Source organism: Protopterus annectens, chromosome 4.part1 (assembly GCF_019279795.1).
Source record: "Protopterus annectens isolate FY-2018-M chromosome 4.part1, PAN1.0, whole genome shotgun sequence".
Classification (NCBI taxonomy): Eukaryota; Metazoa; Chordata; order Ceratodontiformes; family Protopteridae; genus Protopterus; species Protopterus annectens.
The window spans coordinates 811,987,742-812,006,864 of record NC_056734.1 but is presented as its reverse complement, the minus strand read 5'-3'; the positions used below and the strand labels follow the sequence as shown (position 1 = coordinate 812,006,864).

General features: G+C 42.2%; 1 protein-coding gene across 1 annotated transcript in view; it reads left to right on the top strand.

Annotated features, from left to right (window-relative positions):
* SAP130 (Sin3A associated protein 130) overlaps positions 1-19,123 on the top strand; it is a 547,137-nt gene that overhangs the window by 342,566 nt on the left and 185,448 nt on the right. The gene's annotated exons all lie outside the window — the stretch shown is intronic.

Sequence of the window (19,123 nt, the reverse complement as noted above, 5' to 3'; positions counted from 1 at the left end):
ATGAAAATGGACAGCACAGGTGGAACATTATGGTGAGCTCATAACTTCTCTGTCTGATGATGTCAATTTTCATTCATTCCTCAACCAATGGGACAGAGCCCCTGCTACCTAAATCCCTGGGAGGACTCTAAGGATATTCCTGAACACTGTTGAGCTGGAGGCTGCTCTTCCCCTTAAGACCAGATACAATTTGTAATGAGTAATAAAAATATGACACTTATCCCAAGTTGCAGCCGCACAGATATTGTCCGTGGAAGACATGGATAAAAATACTGATGATGTTGCAATGGACCTAATTGAATGGGCTGTCAAAGGTTTTGAGAGACAAGCCCAATTTGTTATAAACAAAGGATATGCAATCATTCAACCATTTAGCTAAACTTATGTTTGCAGCTGGCTTGCCTAATTTTAATTCTGCAAAAGTAACAAACAATTGATCTTTTTTTCTGAAATTCTTTTGTCCTAAGCAAATAGAAATGTAACCATCTGTGAATGTCCAACAAATGTAACCTGTATTTGCCTTTGCGAAATTTGGAAAGAAAACTGGGAGGTTAATGAACTGATTGATGTTGGATTCTGACTACCTTAGAAGGAAAGGAAGGGTTGGTCCATAGTGCTACCCTATCTCTATGGATTATCAAATAAGGAGGCTTAGAAGACGAGGCTTAAAGTTCAGAAAGTATTCGAGCAGAGGTTGTAGCTACCAAAAAGATAGTTTTCCAGGTTAATAACTTCAGTTCACATTTTGCTGCTGGTTGAAAGGGAGATTGAGGCAAAGCTTGTAATACTAAATTTAAATCCCATGATGGAGTTGGATCTTTAAAAGTTGGTCTCAGAAGAAGGGTCTTCTTCTTCTTCTTTCGGCTTTTCCTGGTTAGAGGTCGCCACAGTGGATCACCTGTCTGCTCATGATTGGCAGTGGAGATTTTTTTACGGTGTCGAATTGCCAGCCCGGTACCCAACCTTCCACAGAAGGCATACACACGCACGCACTCACACCTAGGGCCAATTTAGAGTGTCCAATCCACCTACAGCATGTCTTAGGGATGTGGGAGGAAACCGGAGCTCCCGAAGGAATACAGGAAGGACATGCAGACTCCGCACAGAAGGAACCCCAGCCAAGGATCGAACCGGAGAACCTCTTGCTGTGAAGCGGCAACTCTAACCGCAGCAGCACCGTGGGTCTCAGAAGAAGGGTACCCCTTATAAAGGTGTTAAAAAGTTTTGAGGAAGCTAAGCTGGAATTGTTAACTTCTATATGAAAATTAGAAATGGCAGCTAGTTGTACTTTTAACATTTGAGGAACTAGTCCCTTCATTAAAGATTGTAGCCAGAACTAGCCCCTTCATTGAAGATTGTAGCCAGAAACTCAAGAACTTTATGTTTTGGTGCTGAAAAAGGGTCAGTGTCTTTTTGCTGTACCCAAAAAAAACAAATCTTTTCCATTTACTTCTGTAAATCTTCTTAGTGGAAGCTTTATGAGAAGATTCAATTATATGACTGTAGAGGAGGAGAGTCTAGGTTGTCTGGCTGTCAGTGGAAGTGGAGAAACCGTGTGGTCAGCTTTAGGCCTGAAATGTCCAGGTGAATCATGTCTGTCTGGTGAGACAAGAGGTCTGGAATTGGATCTAGATTCCGTGGAGGGTAAACTAGATGAGGCCAAAGAAAGGGGGGTCCAAATCTGACAAGGCCAGTAAGGGGCAATGAAGATGACTTTGCTCTTCAGTCAAGATACTTTCTGGAGAAATTTAGATGTTGAAGGGGTTGGGAGATGCACATAGAGGAGAACGGGGGACCAATAATGGAGAAAAGCATCTCTTGTTGATTCCCCCAGTGGAGGAGGGGGTGGGGGTCAGGGCAAAGAATCTGCTGCACTTGTTGTTGAGGAATGATTCAAAGAGGTTACAGCAAGGTTGGCCCCACTGGTGGAATATGTTTCCGCAGCTCTCATGTTGAGAGACCACGCCTGAGGTAAAAAAAAATAAAAAATAAAATGCACCTGCTCAACTTGTCTGCTGTCACATTGGATTTGCCCAGAATGTGGATTTCTGTCAGAAATCGATTGGATGAGATCACCCATTGCCACACACTTGGACCTTCTTAACATAAGGGGTAAGATCTGGTCCTTCCTTGTTTGTTGTTGTACCATACCACTGACATATTGTCCATTTGAATTGCAGTAGTCCCAGAAGGGAAAGAATCTTGAAAGGCCTGCAATGCTAGGAGTACTGCTCTCATTTCTAGGACATTGATATGTGTGTTGGCCTCTTTCCCAAGAAATGCCCCCCCACCCAATTTGGGAAGTGCCCGTGGTCACTATGGCCTTAGGCTGAGGAAGAATGAGGAGGAACGGCCATGTAAAATCTGATCTGAGCGAATCCACCATAAGAGATATTTTTTTCATGCCCAAGTTATTCTGATCTGGGTGGACACAGGTTGCTGTAGAATGGACCACAGTCCATTGAAGAATTCTAATATGGTATCTTGCTAGTGGAACTAGAACTATCGCAGCAGACATTGATCCCAAGGCTTGTAGAATCAGTCAAGCTAATAAAGAAGAATTCTGAATTATCTTTTCAGCTTTAAATCGAATAGTTTGTACCCTTGGCAAGTGAAGGGAGGCTGTCACTGATACGGTGTTGAACAAGACCCCCATGAACTTTAACGTCTGAGATGGTTCTAGCTAGAATAGAATTTGTTGTGGTTGATATTCCCTTAATGGGAGCAAATCTGGAGTACATAGTCTTGTGTTTTTATCAAAGATGTCTGGTTGGAGCAGTTATGAGCCAGTCATCCAAGTACGGAAACACCTGGAATCCCTGCAGTCTCAAGTGAGCTGCTACTACTGCCATGCATTTGGTGAACACCGTTGGAGGCTATGATGAGGCCAAAGGGGCAGTGCTCTGAATTGGTAATGACTGGCTCCAAGCCAGTATCATAGGTATCTCCTGGATCGTCTGTTGATTTTTATGTGAGAGTACACATCCTGAAGATCTGTTGAGCACATTCAGTCATCATCGTGCAGGAAAGGCAAAATGGACTGAACCGTGATCATCCAGGACTTTGTATACCAAAATGATTTGTTCAGATTGCTGATATCCAAAATTGGTGTCCAGTCACCTGTTTTCTTTGACACTAAAAAGAATCTTGAGCAAGTTCCAGACTCTGTCTGGTCTGGGGGGACTTCTTGGTTGACTCTTTTTTTCTAGCAGCTTTTTTATTTCTAGAGCTGTTGCTTTCCTCTGATTGGATGGAACATTAAGAATTTTATTTAATGTTGGAGTGGTTAGGGAAAAGGGACTTGTAGAACCTCTCAAAATAAATCCTATGCACCCATGTATCTTTTGTAATGTCTAGTTAGGTTCCCTGGTGCTGGGGTAAATGACTCCCAACTGCCTCCAGAGGTGGACAGTCAGGCCTCCTTTCAGGAGCACTGATAGGTTCTGTCAGAGAAGGAATCTCTAGACCCCTGGTTCTGCAGACCTCTGTCACATGGGCAACATCTTCCGTTAGAGTCCCCCCCCCCAGCCCCTGGGGGAACTGTCTCTACATGGATCTTAGGAAGGACCTTGGGACTTTCTGAACCACATCTTTTGACCACCTTGTTGATTCCTAGAGAAGGTTCTTTGAGGGGTTGAAAAACGTACACCCACTGCAGACAGGGTCTTACCATCTTGCTCACACCTTGAGAGTGTGTCTTTTACCATGGGGCCAAACAGAGGACTTCTGTCAAAGGGTGCATTAACGAAGGAGGACTTCAAGGGCTCTGCAAAATCACATAAGCACGTCAGGCATGCCCACCACCCTTGAGGTACTTTCAACTGCATGTGAAATGAGCCTCATGGATAAATTTATGATTGATTGTAGGGTAGCCAGCTGTGAGGCAATAGAGCTCTGTACCTAGGAAGTACTGGTCCCAGAGAGGGATTTGGAGAGTTTTTTAATCAAATACCTCTGCAATCTACTGAAGTGTGCCAGATAATTCGGTGGTCTGAATGCAAACATTGCTGAAGCATATATGCACTTCGCAAATCTATCCAAAGCCCTGGACTCCCTGTTAGGAGGCTGGATAGTTGATGGTACCTGGATCCTGTCAGGTCTCTTGGGGATTGGCTCAGCAGAGTCTGGTTCCTTCCACCCCCATCTAAAGATCAAATCACTGAGCTCATTGCCAGTGGAGTCACCTAGGTGGTAAATGGGCCAGACCCAAAGGCTTCCAGGAATACCAGTTTCTCTTGGGAAGGGTTATCTTTAGACTAGCCACCCCTTTGCTTGAGGATTTTCAGGATATCTCCATATCAGACTTGATCAGGTGGTGATCTTGAGGACCCTTCCCCATCACCAAAATCAGTATCTTCAGTGAAAGACTATTGAGAATCTAAGTGCCTCCTCTTGCACTTTCTCTTCCTAGCGACTATTTTGGTGGGATGTTCTGGAGAAGTATCAGAACAAATAAGTATACCCTGTTGGGTAGCCTGAAGACCTTGGGCTGGCTGTCCCTGTGGAGTAGAATGATAAGGCTCAAGGCACAAAGACATATGGGATCCAGAGGGCAGATCCGAGGGAGATGGAACCATCTATCCTCCAGAAGTGGGAAACACTCTCTCCACCTCCACAAAGGCAGAATGCTCCAGGGGGCGAAGGTGGCCAGTGGAGCCGAGAAGGCTTGGTTCTGGACCATTGGATCCCTCTAACCCAAAGGCAGTCTGCCAGAGGCAGAAGTCTGGGCCAAGCTGTCCAGTGCAGAGGCTTTGAAGGCAGAAACTACTCTGACAACTTCAGAGTCAACTCTTAACATCTCATATCTGACAACGACTTTCAGCTTTGAGAGTCATCCCATTCTGACACGCTCTGAGCAGGTGCACTCAGAGAATGTATTGCAGCCGAAAATACAAAGTTTTCGGATCTGACACATAAGGTCCCAGGAGACTCAGATCCAAGGCTTCGAAACCATGAGTCTAATCAGAGAAGGAGCTAAGATGGGCAGTGTAGTACTAGTAAAGGTCTCTGGACCCAAAAGGGTAGGAGCCAGGAGAACTTCCATCTGAATCTGTGCAGAAAGAAACTTCCTCATCATCCTATCCACATCAGCATGTGTCAGGCTCCTGGAAAAATGAGAGGATGAGGCCACTGAAGGAGACTTGGAATGTCGGCATCTCTCCAAAAAAGGGGATGGCACTTTGGAAGGGACCAGGTCCAAAGAGGACATATATCTATTTCGAGGTAAATATTTCAGATCCGAGGCTATGGGATCTGTTGAAGTAGATCGCACATCCGATTCAGATGGATCCTAAGATTTAGTCTTCAGATCTGACCTGACACTGAGAGCAGGCTCCATGGTCGGATCAGAGGATGGATTGGAGGATCCAGATGAATCTGACTGACTTTTCCAGTGCTTTTTTTTGTCAGCCTTGGAGGGTTGAGCTTCATATAGTGATTCTAAGAAGGTCATAGGGAGAAGACCTTTCAGAATGAGTTTATTCTTGCAGTCTACCAAAACACAGGGGTTTAATGCTTTGCAGATCTCACAGTCTACTTTTAAATGAGCAGTTCCCAAGCAATAGGCACACAAATTGTGTGCATCAGAAAGTGGAATCTTGTGCCCCACACTGTTTAGCGCGATATCTAAACTTAAAGAAGAAACCTTTTCTTTTTCTTTTTTTTTTCTCTTTTTGGAAAAGAAATAAAGGGGAGAAGAAATAACCAACTATGATAATCAAGGGTAAATACCAACAATGGTGGTTTAGAATAAAAGGAGGATATATAGAATGAATTTTGCACAAGGCAAGGACAGACAAATGTAAATAAGTAAATCACTTAACTGACTGACGCTCAAGAGCTCACAGTGACCACACCCATACGCAAAGGCAGCAAACGGGATCTGAGGTATGTTGGAGGGGGCTAGAGAATTATGAGTAAGGGAGGAGCTCGAGAGTTCCAGTAGCCACAAGCTGTAAAAAGCAGCAGAGTCAAATCCGAGGATCTGATCCGAACCCTTTGGTTGAGGAGTGAATGAAAATTGACATCATCAGACACAATATTCTTTCTAGTTGGGCAAGGTGTTGGAGAGGCACTCCCAATGGCATACTGTGTTCTGTGATTGGTGTGACGAAGGAAGAATAAAGAAGGGGGATTATGACATTATTAGACCCTGAGGGTATACATTTGCTAATTAACTGGTAGTAATGGATTTTCTTGACTAATAACATGATGATGAAAGTAGTAGTCTGTTGTCAGTGAAGATACCTAGATGTCTAATGACTGTGTCAGTTTTGAGTGGGGTTCCACTTGTGTGATAACCCATAGAATAAACTTTTCCAAAGACAAGTTTACTCATTTTTTGGTATTAAGCTTAAAGCCGTGCTTGGTATACAAATCTTGGTTCTTGCAAGCCTCTTTTGGGAGATGAGTGTCCATGGGGAGTCAGTAACACTGCCCAGTGTGTCATCAACAGAACCTTAATAGATGCCAAATGGGAGGAAAACCAGGACAGAGCCCTAAGGGACACCACTAGTTGTGTCCCTTAGATGAGAAGGTACTACTATCTGTTACTGTTTGCATATAGCCTAAAAGCCATTTTGCAGCCCACTGAGTAATGTAGAGGGGTAATGTGGACTGGTTATGTTTAGATTAATGTGTTTGTCAGTAATGTCAGCATGGTGAATAATGTTAAAAGTGAAGATCCATGATCCACATAGGTAGTATGGCAGAATACCCTGTGCTGGTATCCATTACATTTTCAGGGAAGTCAGTCAGATTAAAGATATTAAATTTCTTTTCACAAAGCAGAATTGGGGAGGGACTAGGGTTTGTAAGTTACCAGTTTTGTTGCTTGATGTTGACCAAGAGTACAGTTCAAGTTTTTACAGATTATCCTGGTGAGGCTAAGAGGATGGTAATTACTATGGTTTGTGATGGAGTAGCTCTACAGTGGCAGTTCTCCAAAGGTGTGGTAATACCTTTAGAGAGACTTAAGCTTGAAAAGATTTTGAAGGGGGTTCATCAGTCATAATTTGTACTAACTGACAGCCAACCATGTAGTCTTGGAACAGTTGATGTTCATCGTGTTTCACTGCTGCAGTCATTACACTTGGGTTATCCTACCGTCAGGTGGTCCCGCAGTCGGCCAGAGTTCCAAAGTCTTGGTCCGGCGTCGGTTGCTGTCGCCTCCTCCCTGACGTCAGTGCGTCAGGGGTATATAAGAAGTAGCCGATGCCATTTTCTTCAGTCTTTCTTGCCGCGCGGTGCCCGAAGCAAAAGCAGTTTGCAAGTGCCAGTCGGCTGACTCCTGAGATATCAAATTCGATTTTCAGAACCAAAGTCTTCAATAAAGCCAAGTACCCCGTTGGGGAAACTTTTTCTTGCCTCAGACCAATGTCAGTAAAAGTTAATAATTGTATTTCTTGTGGGAAGCAAATACCTCATAAGGATTTTCATTCTTACTGTATTCCATGCCTAGGCCCAGATCACGACGTCACTAGTCGGTTTTGTGCTAGGTTTAACAAACGCACTATTAAATGTCGGTTTGATTTTGCTCGCCATTACTTTGGCCAAAGGTTTAATTATACCATGCCGTCGGAACAACCGACGACCGGAATTCACAAAAAGTGCAAAGATAAGGATACGGACAGGCATCCGAGGCCCAAAACAGATGGCAAAGCCTCTTCTAGGCCAGTCGCCTGTTCTCAGTGAGGTGCTTTCGCAGCCCCTGACACCTGCTACCTCAGAGCCACAGGCCACGACCGACTCCCACGTGGAGGTGCCTAGGCCTTTGGATACTCAAGGTGTTGGGCCTACGGAGACTAACCCTTCAGATGGGTCCAGAGCCGCTGAGCAGGCATTGGCTTCTGAGGGTGTTTTCAGACCTTCACAACTTACCATTGCAACTACAGCCAAGTCTAAAACTACATTAAAGACAAAGAAGCAAGTACAGCATTCACCTGGACAGGCCTCCATGCCTAAAAAGCAGATGCTCAAAATGGCCGAAGACTTAATTACTCTGATCAGGGGATCACATCCCCCTCCTGATAAAAGGCCTAGGCAGGATACAGCCTATGATTCCTCTGACAAGGTTTCTATATATTCTGATTCCTCTTCAGACCAGGGATACTCCTTACCCCCCTATGAGGACTCTGATGCTGAAGAATCAATTCCTTCAGCCTCTCCTCCTGAGGATTACTCTTTTGGGGAAACTTTACATACCATGAGGGAGCATTTCCATTGGGAGGGCCAGGATTACTCAGTCCAAGAAAAGGCTCAGAGACTTTCTTTTATTGCCTCAGCACAGGCCCCTTGCTATTCCTCCAGTGTTTGATATTGTGGATGATGTGTTCTCTGAATCCAATTTAAATCCTGATTCTTTACCCCCTTCTCCAGTCAAGCCAGACAGGTACTACAGAGTCCCTGACTCTCACAAATTTCTTTATAAAAACCCTGCTGCTGACCCAGAAACTATTTCCCAGGGTCCCAAAGGGGTAAAGGCCTCCACAGCTAAAAATCCATTTCCCTTGGACAGGGATTCTAGAGCATTAGACAGATGGGGGAAGAAAGTTTACACCTCTGCAACTTTAGCAGTGAGGGCTTTAAACTGCCAGTTTCACATGCTTAAATATCAACAATATTTACTGTCTCAGTTAAAACAGAAAATGAGTACAAGTGCAGAACAACCTGACTATAAGGAAATGCAGGATTTATTGCATGCAGCTGAACAAGTGGGAAAGCATACTTTGCAATGTGGTTTTGATTCATTAGAAGCTTCTTGTAGAGCAGCAGTTACAGGATCTGTGTTTCGAAGGCATGCTTGGTTAAAGGAACAAAGTTTACCAGATCATGTTAAGGCAAAATTATTGGATGCTCCTTTACAGCAAAATATTTTATGTGGTGTTAAGGCAGAAGCAGTATTAAAGAAAATGGAGGATAAGGCAAAATCTATGCAAACAGTGAAGGATTTCTTACAGGTACAGCCACCTCGATTTAGCAGGAATTGGCCTACTAAAAATTGGTCCTTTCCAGTGTCAAGACAAGCCATAAAGCGGCAGATACAGACGCCCAAGAGGCAGATCTCAACCCCAAGGCTCTGACAGACCACAACAGTGGGGTGCTTCAACCCCAAAAGAAGGTGAGGATAAGTCACAACCTTGCAGGAAACAGTCCCAATGACTTCCCCCTTCCAATGCCAAACGCTTCCCTTTTGGCAGCTCCCTTAGGGGGGAAACTAGCAATTTTTTCACAAAATTGGCAAGCAATCACCCAAGACAAATGGGTGCTGAATATTGTGTCTCAAGGTTACAGGTTCCACTTTCACACTTTACCAAGGCTAAAAGGAATGCCAGACCTGCCACAAAATCAATGGGCATAGGCACAAAACCAATTACAGCCCGCATGGACATGAGAGCTATTCAGAAAGTGCCACAGCAGGAACAAGGACAAGGGTTTTACTCAAGACTCTTCCTGGTCCCCAGAAAGGACAAAGCCTGGAGACCCATAATAGACCTTTCTACTCTAAATACTTACCTGGATGTTCTGAAATTCAAAATGTTGACACTACAGCAGCTCCTTCCTATATTGGGCAAGAAAGCTTGGCTTGTTACTTTGGACCTCTGCATGTCCCTATCAGACAAAATTGCAGAAGATACCTCAGATTCATAGCTGGTTCAATGCACTACCAATTCTCTGCACTGCCCTTTGGCTTATCTGCTGCGCCCACGGTCTTCACAATGTGCCTGGCACCAGTAATTGCATTTTGCAGACAAAAAGGAATTCAGATATATCCATACCTGGACGACTGCCTGATTCAAGCGGAGAGCAAGGACATTCTTCTACAGCATCTGGCGTTTGTAAAAAGGTTAAGTTGCCTAGGGTACACAGTAAATGAAAAGAAGTCAAAACTAGTGCCCTCACAAGAGATAATATTCCTGGATGCCAGCTTAAATACAACGGCCCAGATGGCTTATCTCACACCAGACAAACAAGGACAACTGACTCAGTATTTCCAATTGATGGCAACAAAGTCCCAACTCCCTGCAAGAAAAATTCTGCAGGCCTTGGGATTCATGACATTCTGCATTTTACTAATTCCATATGTCAGACTGCATATGAGGAAATTACAGTGGTACCTAAAAAGTGTTTGGACTCAGCGCTCTCACAGCTTGGAAACAGTAATACCACTAATTCCCTGCCTACAACAGGGGTTTCGATGGTGGGCACAGGCATGTCACCTCAACAAGGGTCAGCCTTTCACTCTTCCCACAGCCAGGCAGACTTCAACAGAGATGCTTTGGATTACGCCTGGGGAGCACACATGGCAGGAAAATGTATTCAGGGCAAATGGACCACAGACCAAATGCATCTTCACATCAATCAAAAAGAGATGTTGGCTGTACAAAATGCCCTAACTGCTTTCAAGGACCGTCTGCATCCAGGACAATTATTATTAAAGACAGACAACACCACAGTACTGTGGTACATAAACAAGCAAGGGGGCACTCATTCTTACCCCCTATGCAGACAGGCCATGACCTTGTGGAACACAGCTCTAACTTATCAAGTTCATCTGCAAGCACAATTCCTGCCAGGAAAGAAAAATACTCTGGCAGACGACTTAAGCAGAAACATCATGGATCCTCAAGAGTGGAAATTAAATCCACAAGTCTTCAGCATGATAATGCAAAAATGGGGGTGCCTGGACATAGATCTTTTTGCCTCCCCACTGAATTGCCAACTACAAAAATTCTGCACAAGGATTTATCACACACAAGCATGGAAAGTGGATGCTCTTTCGTTCAGCTGAAAAAGCCTAAACATTTATGCCTTCCCACCTCTGCCTCTCCTTTCAGAGGTACTCCTAAAAACCAGACAAGAAAAAATACAGATGATTCTGATTGCTCCAGACTGGCCAAGCCAGCATTGGTACCCAATCTTAAAGAACTTAGCTCAAGGCCCACCTTGGATTTTACCTCAAATTCCACACCTTCTGACTCAACAAAACGATCAGATCCTGCACAGTCAGCTCAAAACCTTAAACCTGGCTGCATGGCAGATTCTTTAGCCAAACAGACAACACCTCTCTCTAAAGCTGTTATGGATGTCATTTTGGAGGCCAGGAGGCCTAGCACCAGGAAATCTTATTCAGAAAAGTGGAAGAGATTCTGTGCCTGGAACCAGGCTCAAAGCCTTGACCCTCTTGTCCCAAACATTCCTCAGATACTACAATACTTAACTGAGATGCTGGACAAAGGACTATCCTTCTCATCCATTAAGATCCACGCTTCTGCCATCTCGGCTCATTACAACACAGATCCTCCTATTTTCTCTCATCCATTGCTAAAGCAGTACCTCAGAGGGACTAAAAACATAAGACCGCCCCGGAGAGCACCAACACCTACTTGGGACCTCAATTTTGTCTTGGAAAAGCTCACTTTACCTCCTTTTGAGCCAGCCGGTTCAGCAGAATTAAAATATATATCATGGAAAACTGCTCTGCATCTGGCAATAACCTCAGCACGAAGAGTCAGAACTACAGGCACTAATGGCAGTGGAGCCTTTCATCATTTTCCACCAAGACAGGGTTTCTTTAAGAACAAACCCTTCCTTTATGCCTAAGGTGGTATCCAGTGTGGCTCTTAACCAAACTATTCACTTGCCAACATTTTATCCAAATCCCCAGAATAAAGGGGAGAGACTTCTACATTCCTTGGACATACACAGGCAATTACGCTTCTACTTGGACAAAACAAAAGCTTTCAGAAAAACTGAACAGTTGTTTGTATCATATGCTGCAGGATCACAGGGAAAGGCTATTTCAAAGCAGACCATTTCAAAGTGGATAGGACACTGTATCCGGTTCTGCTACACACAGCATGGGAAACCTGAACCATCTAACATTAGACCACATTCCACCAGGGCAACTGCTACTTCCACTGCCTACCTTAGAGGAGTACCTACCAAAGTCATTTTGGAAGCTGCAACTTGGAGTTCAGTGCACACCTTTACCAAGCATTACCACTTGCCTCTTTACTCTAGATCCAGAACTGGCTTTGCCACTGCAGTGCTGCAGAGCCTCATAGCCACACCAGATCCTCTATAGAACCAGCCACCCTGACTCAGCTTTGACATTCAACCCAAGTGTAATGACTGCAGCAGTGAAACACGATGAACATAGTACAGTTTTTTACCTACCATAAATGTAGATGTTCAAGTGTCTTCACTGCTGCAGTCCTGGTTACCCACCCGCCATTCCCTCTTTCTTAGCTGGGTCGTATCTATAACTTTCTACACTATACTACCTATGTGGTGTATTTGCTGGTTACTGAAGGTTTTGTTTTTACTTTATTGTATGTTTTGTAAGCAATATGTATTGCCTATCTTTTTGGGGGCACCTGACATCTGGGGCAAGAAAAACTGAGGAAAATGGCGTTGGCTGCTTCTTATATACCCCTGACGCACTGACGTCAGAGAGGAGGTGACAGCAACCGACGCCGGACCAAGACTTTGGAACTCTGGCCGACTGGGGGACTGCCTGACGGCAGGATAACCCAAGTGTAATGACTGCAGCAGTGAAGACACTCGAACATCTACATTTATGGTAGGTACAAAACTGTACTTTTTAGGTTTTGGGTATATCTGTTCCGTAGTGCTTTTGAGCGAAGGGACATGGTGATGAGTAAGAGGGGTGACAATGAAACTGCATGTGTCAGCTAATACCTTGACTATGGTTTCAGCATCAGAATCAGTAGTGCTATTCAGATGAAGCTTAGTGCGGTATGGGACGTCACTTCTAAAACTCCTAATTTAGTTAAAAAAAATGGCTTGTGTTTATCCTGGGACTAGATGTCTATTTTCAGTTCTCTTCCTCACGTATTCTTCCTAATGATGTGCTTGCACTTGAACTCTTTCTAAACGCATATAACTTTGTGTGGGTGTGTGTTAGAGGTGCAAATATTTAAGAGATGTGGAAGCTCCACTCTTAAACAACACTGAGCATTGCATGAGCACACTGCATGCTATGCATCCATCAGTGACGCACAGTATAATAATATGCTGATGCTGTAAAAAAAAAAAAAAAAAAAAAATCCTTGCTTAAGCCTCCTTGACCTATGAGGATCAACTCTCAGCAAAAATCAAAATCAAGCACCATATCACATTGTGAGATGGTGACTCTGTTTAAAGGTAAGGTACACCAGACCACTCCACAAACAAATATTTTAGTGATTAGTGACTCCATAGTGAGACACACAGATTCCTTATTCATTAATCTGGACAAAGACAAGGCTGACTGAGTTGTCTTTCAGGTGCCAGGATCTCAAGTGTATCAAGAGTTCTTAGGACTTTTGCACCAAACATATATAATTAAGATGTGGTAGTTAATAGAGAGGGTTGAATGATTTGGAATGAAAAATCTTGTGGGATATGCAGTAAGGCATGTCTGAGCTGTCTATGCATGTCACAAATGCGGGCAAGACACTGAAGCTCCTTTCTACACAAATTATGCCTGGATAAAAAGAAAAGATGACTGGCTTCAAATATTGACTAAACAATTGACATTGTTCTAGGTGGATCCAGTACGTCTCCGCATGGAACGATATACTGACTACTTTGCAAGGGATGGTTTGCACCTTTTATTCAAAAGCATCTTCATACTGGTTAAAGCCCTTACAATCCCCATAATGTCTTTTTAGGCAAAGTTCAGTTGATGAAAATGCCAGTGTAGCAAACAAGATCAAATCAAGGCAACTTTGGTCAGTGCCAAAAGTCTGAACATCAAGCTGCCCAACTTTGAGGCATTCCTGCATTTGGAAGGCGTCTATATATGTGTAATCACTGCAACATTGTCTAAATTCCCAGAAACCTCTCCCTCTGTACCTGGATTTAGTGCTTAGTGTGCCTTCAAACCCAGTGGCAACTGTGGTAGTGCGTACCTAGTTGTCACAGACCATATCACCTCTAGCTAGCATTGCCACCTGTTTGTTTTTTTTCCAGACTATCCGGAAATCAAACTGATTGTCCGGTAGTCCAGAAAGCACTGTACAAACTCAGGTAGTCTGTTTCAAAAAAGAAACAGACTGTCGGAGTTTGTTAAACTGGAAGATTTACTATGTATTTTTACAAAAAAACATAGTGATGCCTTTTTTCTACATATTTACTATCAGAAAAAAGGGCGTTCCCCTAATGTGGCAATGACATCACAGAATGGGTGGAAAGTGGGAAATGAATGGATGGGATTATGGGAGGTGTGAGGGGTGTGGCCCAAGGCCGGTTTTAGCCACAACAAAATGTGGCAACCCTACCTCTAGACAGATGAGACCCTCTGATGGAACTTTAAACTGCAATCACATTGAACAAAATTTTTAACTCTCAGGTTATTGCTGTTTCATGACTGTGAAAGTTCGTCAGGTTTCTAAATATCAGGATGAACTTCCTATAAATATGAATTTCATCATTTTGAGAGGTTTTAACTCTCCATCAGTTGACTGGAGTACCTACACCTCTTATGTAATATGTGAAGTTTTTTAGATCTAATGGGTATTTACTAAGCTATTGACTTGTGAGGATCTTAAGCAGCCTAGCCTTACATTCCCACTGTAGTTTTTAGCACTTATATTTTGTATACAAATCGCCCAGAGATAGGCTGAACACAGATATTTTGGGACATTTTCATGTTTGAAATTAGACAGTATGATGACCCAGAAGGTAAAACAATAAAGCATAGACCGAAGCTGCCACAGGAAACACAAGTTTAATCCACAAGCGACAAACAGTTCACATAAACGCCTCCAAATACACAGTACATTTTCATTTCTCCTACTTCATCAGATGCGGGCTGTTTCCAAAGCTAACACCTTTTATAAACCACACTATTTCAATTAACAAATCACCTTTGCTGAGCAATCAACTTGTAATTAAAAAAGTGCTTTTGTGCTTTTAACCTGATGTTAACATTTTATGTTTAACATGATAAAAATTTAAAGATGTGTGTCAATACATTACTAAATCACATAATTACATGTTTCCCCTACCTATAAGAAGCAGGGTGTGGTGTGCTAAACTGGGGGTGAATTTGCGGTTAAATGTCCATTCTTCTAAAGTACATTTGAATAGAATAAGATAACTACTTTGCTTTATGTGGTGTGGAAGACAAATGGCATAGTTGCAGCGTTCTCTGTGATACAAACCTATTCCCCCATCATGTTCTGTTTATCTTTTAAAAGAGATAGAGATCCCTTGAATGGGTGTTTTGTACCATTGGACTTGCAAATGTGTAATAGGTCTAGCAGAATAGGGTCTGCTGAAGCTCCGATATGCAAGGGAGAGGTCGTCTCTCAATAACCAGTATGATACTGAGAAGAGGGACAGGGCTTTGAGACGGTTCTACCATTTAGGCCCTTGATCTTTTTTTTTTTTTTTTTTTTTTTCTTTTGAGAAATTTTTGTGGTTGTTCCAGTTATGGTAAGTATTTGGACTGGTACATATCAAAAGGGGCATTATACTCTGTGCTTATCCTAAACAGTGACAAGTACAGAGGAACAATTCGCATCCCTGGATATGTGCACAATACTTGTAGATAAAAGCTGTACAACTAAAAAGGACTTCCTTACAAGAGTGGATGTATTGTGATCAAAGGACAGTTTGTTGTCTGCATAGGTTCCCAGCTCTGTAACTCTGGGATCAACTTTCAGGGGTGTGTTGTCAATGTGATAGTTACAAGAGGGGAGTCATGCTTGCTAGAAGATATAATTGTACACTTCTTGGCTTAGTGAATTGTTACTAGCCCAAGTAGAGGATAAAATACTCCTGACTTAATACTTACAAATGTAGCATCATTATGCACAACTCCACTAGTAACTCAGTTTCCAATTAAGTTAGACCATAAGGTAGTAACTTTTTTCCTCAAACTGTCTACACCTCTTCAAACCAGTACCTCCGATTCAAAGACTTCTGGTGCAGAAATTTCTTCATATACTGTGATCAAGTCTTAAAGTGCACTTATAACAGCGTCACCCCAGCCATTGTCTCAACATAAAGATTAACAAAGGAATTTTATACCCACATAAATATAGGGTGTTGTCAGTCTCATCTAGATCCAAATACAGTGGGAATTTTAATCACAGTTCACCAACATAAGGAAAGTCAAAATATATAATAAAAGAAAAAATCAGACTGGAGCTTAAAAAAATCTAAAGACCAATCCCCAAGTCAAGGAAAATACTAGGACAAAGAATTAAAAAGCTGTTAGAACTACTAAGACAGCCCGTCAACTCAGATTGGCATCTTGAAACAAAGGACAACTATCAAATCCTTCTTTGGTTATGTTAGACAACTAAGAAACAACAATCAACAATGATCAGAACTTGTACTAAATGGCAAAACCTATTCAGACCCAGAGGACATTGCCAGTGTGGTAGCAAAAAAAATGTTGCATGATTTTTCAGTCCTGAGATGACTGAAGTCTTATGACACTTGTATTTTTTAAACCACCGTCATCAATAAAGAGCAGACTAACTTCTTCCATGAGACCAGGTAACATATTGGACTTTTTGTTAAATAGTACTAATTGTGCCCTGGTGGAACCTGTTCATATTTTTTTAAACTGAACCTGTCTACAGGCTTACTGCTACAAGTATAGCACTGGTGATGCATAAACTATAGGCCCATCAACCTGATGAGTCTCATTTGTAAGTCCATGGAACACATACCAGACTTGATTAACACTGTCATTAAAAATCTCATCAGGTTAGATCTGCTGTAGTGTTTTTTTTTGCTAAAAGGTAGATCCTGTGTAATGAATCTGCTAAACTTCTCTGAAAAGGTAACATAAGCTGTTGACAGTGGTGACACTGTACAAACTGCCTACCTTGATTTGGCCAAGACGTTTAACCCCATCCCATATAGTAGCATAAGTAATGAACTAACTGCATTAAAAATGGATCCCTGTGTGTGAAGGTGGATAGCTTATTGGCTTAAAGACAGAACCCATACAGTATGGTTGCAGGGGCAGCAATCAAGAACATGCAGGTGACCAGTTATGTCCTGCAGGGCAGAGTGTCAACATTTACTTCTGTGTTGTACAGACTATAAAAACCAGGACCTATGGCTAACTAAGTTTGTGGATGACTGCAAACTGGAATTCATTGTTGAACCCCTCTCTGATTCAGACACTTTCTAGCAGGAACTTATAAATGACTGGTATATTCACAATGGGCTTAAGTTAAATGCTGAAAAATGCAACATTGTTTGCTGACAGACATTTCCCCGGCATACAGTATTGCCAATATTTCCCTTCAGAATTGAAAGGTTCCTAAGAAAAGAGGATATTGCTCAACCTTCCACAGTTTATCTGCTAATCGTCTATTTCAACCTCTGCCACATCAATGCTTGATCCACCCAGCTTCTGTACTACCACCTGTACTTTTTTCCCCCTGGTGTTGCCTCTCAAACTTGTCTTTTTACCTTGCTATTAACAGTTTATCTAACTCACTTCCACCAAGACACAACTTAAAATATTTTTTTTCCTCAGACATCACTTTTTTTTACAGCATGGTCTCACAAATGATTTTCTCATGTATTTCTTTCACCTTTCTTGGCTTTGAACCATTGCTGTAATCCTGTATTAGATTTTATTAGACTAAAATAAATTATATTAGACTTACAAAAAATCTCTATTGATATGTACTGTTGTCTTTTTGAAACCCTGTTTAAGGTTTAGTGCGTGTTCCATTTGCATTTATTCTGTTAAACTGCTTAAAGTCATTGTAATTTTTTTTTATCTTTAACTTTTGTGAATGTATTTATACTTGGAGTTTTTCTACCCTGGCCCCCATTCACAAGGGGCAGCTTACGTCAAGATGGATATTCCTAGTAAGCAAATGCAAATAAATAAATGAAGGAATGAATGAATGTCTAGATAGATGTAGTTAGAGACCCTGAGAACCTTGGTTGATAATTCCCTGTTTAATTACCTTGTAGCAACAGTTGTTAAGAAGTCCTTCTCCTTGGTGTATTTGATCGCCATTGGAATATCCTGCGTATATTAATGTTATTTTTCCTTTGCATTCAGCACTATTCTGACCAGTTATTGAATGTAGTGCCCCCTTTGACATATCTCTGTAGACATGTGAAACAGTGTCTCCAGAGGTACCTAACAAAAGAGGATCAGAGGCTTAAAATCCTTTAGCTACAAAAAGTATAGTTTCCTTTTTTCCTATCATATATGCTTCTCAGAATATGTCTATGGCTTGCCTGCCAAGCAGTCAGGGACCTAGTAGTCCAAGATCTTGTGTACCTTTACAACTCAAACAGTCCCACAAATACCAAAACAATGGACCTAAACCTGTCATCACATCAATAAAACAAAGTGGTGGGACAGATTCGATAATGCAGCATCTCTTTCTCTCTCTCCTCAGGAATAAACTGCCTCCAGCCCCCAGCAGATATAACAGTGTGTGATGCACTATATTCCTTAAAAAAAGATTTGGGTAATTGGTTGGGTATTTATAAATTCTGCACAGGCTTGACCAGCCTAGCCCTCTGAGGGGAGATGGAGTCTAGGGTAGGAGCTGGCAAAGCATATTGGTCACAAGACTCCTTAAACGTGAGTTTTTTGCTGATGTGCCTTATTCCCTTCTTTTGGAGGTGGGACATGTCATATATGAAGCCATTATTTGTTTTCTTGATTACCCAGGATTTCCACTATAGGGGTGCATTTTTGAATTCTCTTACTTATGCCAAATAGGAAAGGAGTTTTCTCTACGTTGGTTTAGATGGGTGTTGAAGCTAAAGGTTTGTGTAGCTGCCTTAGTGATTAGATCAACAGATGGGGTTTTCTTTTGACTCTTTTCATGCCCTCATAGAGGGATATTAGATTAACGTTGGAGTAATCTCTGAATATGTTAGAGTTGTTGAGAAAGATGGTACTGGTTCTTTGTTAGAAGATGCAGTTTGTTGGCCAAATTTGATCAGTGAGGAAATTACACGAGTTAGGGGTAGTGGCAGAGGCAACATTTGTGAAGAAAATTTAATTAAGTTGTCAGGTCTGATGGGAAATTTGGACTATTTCTAAGTTTGCAGATGACTGCAAGCTGGTAGTTATCAACTCCTCTGCAGACAGTAGCATTCTTCAAGAAGGTGC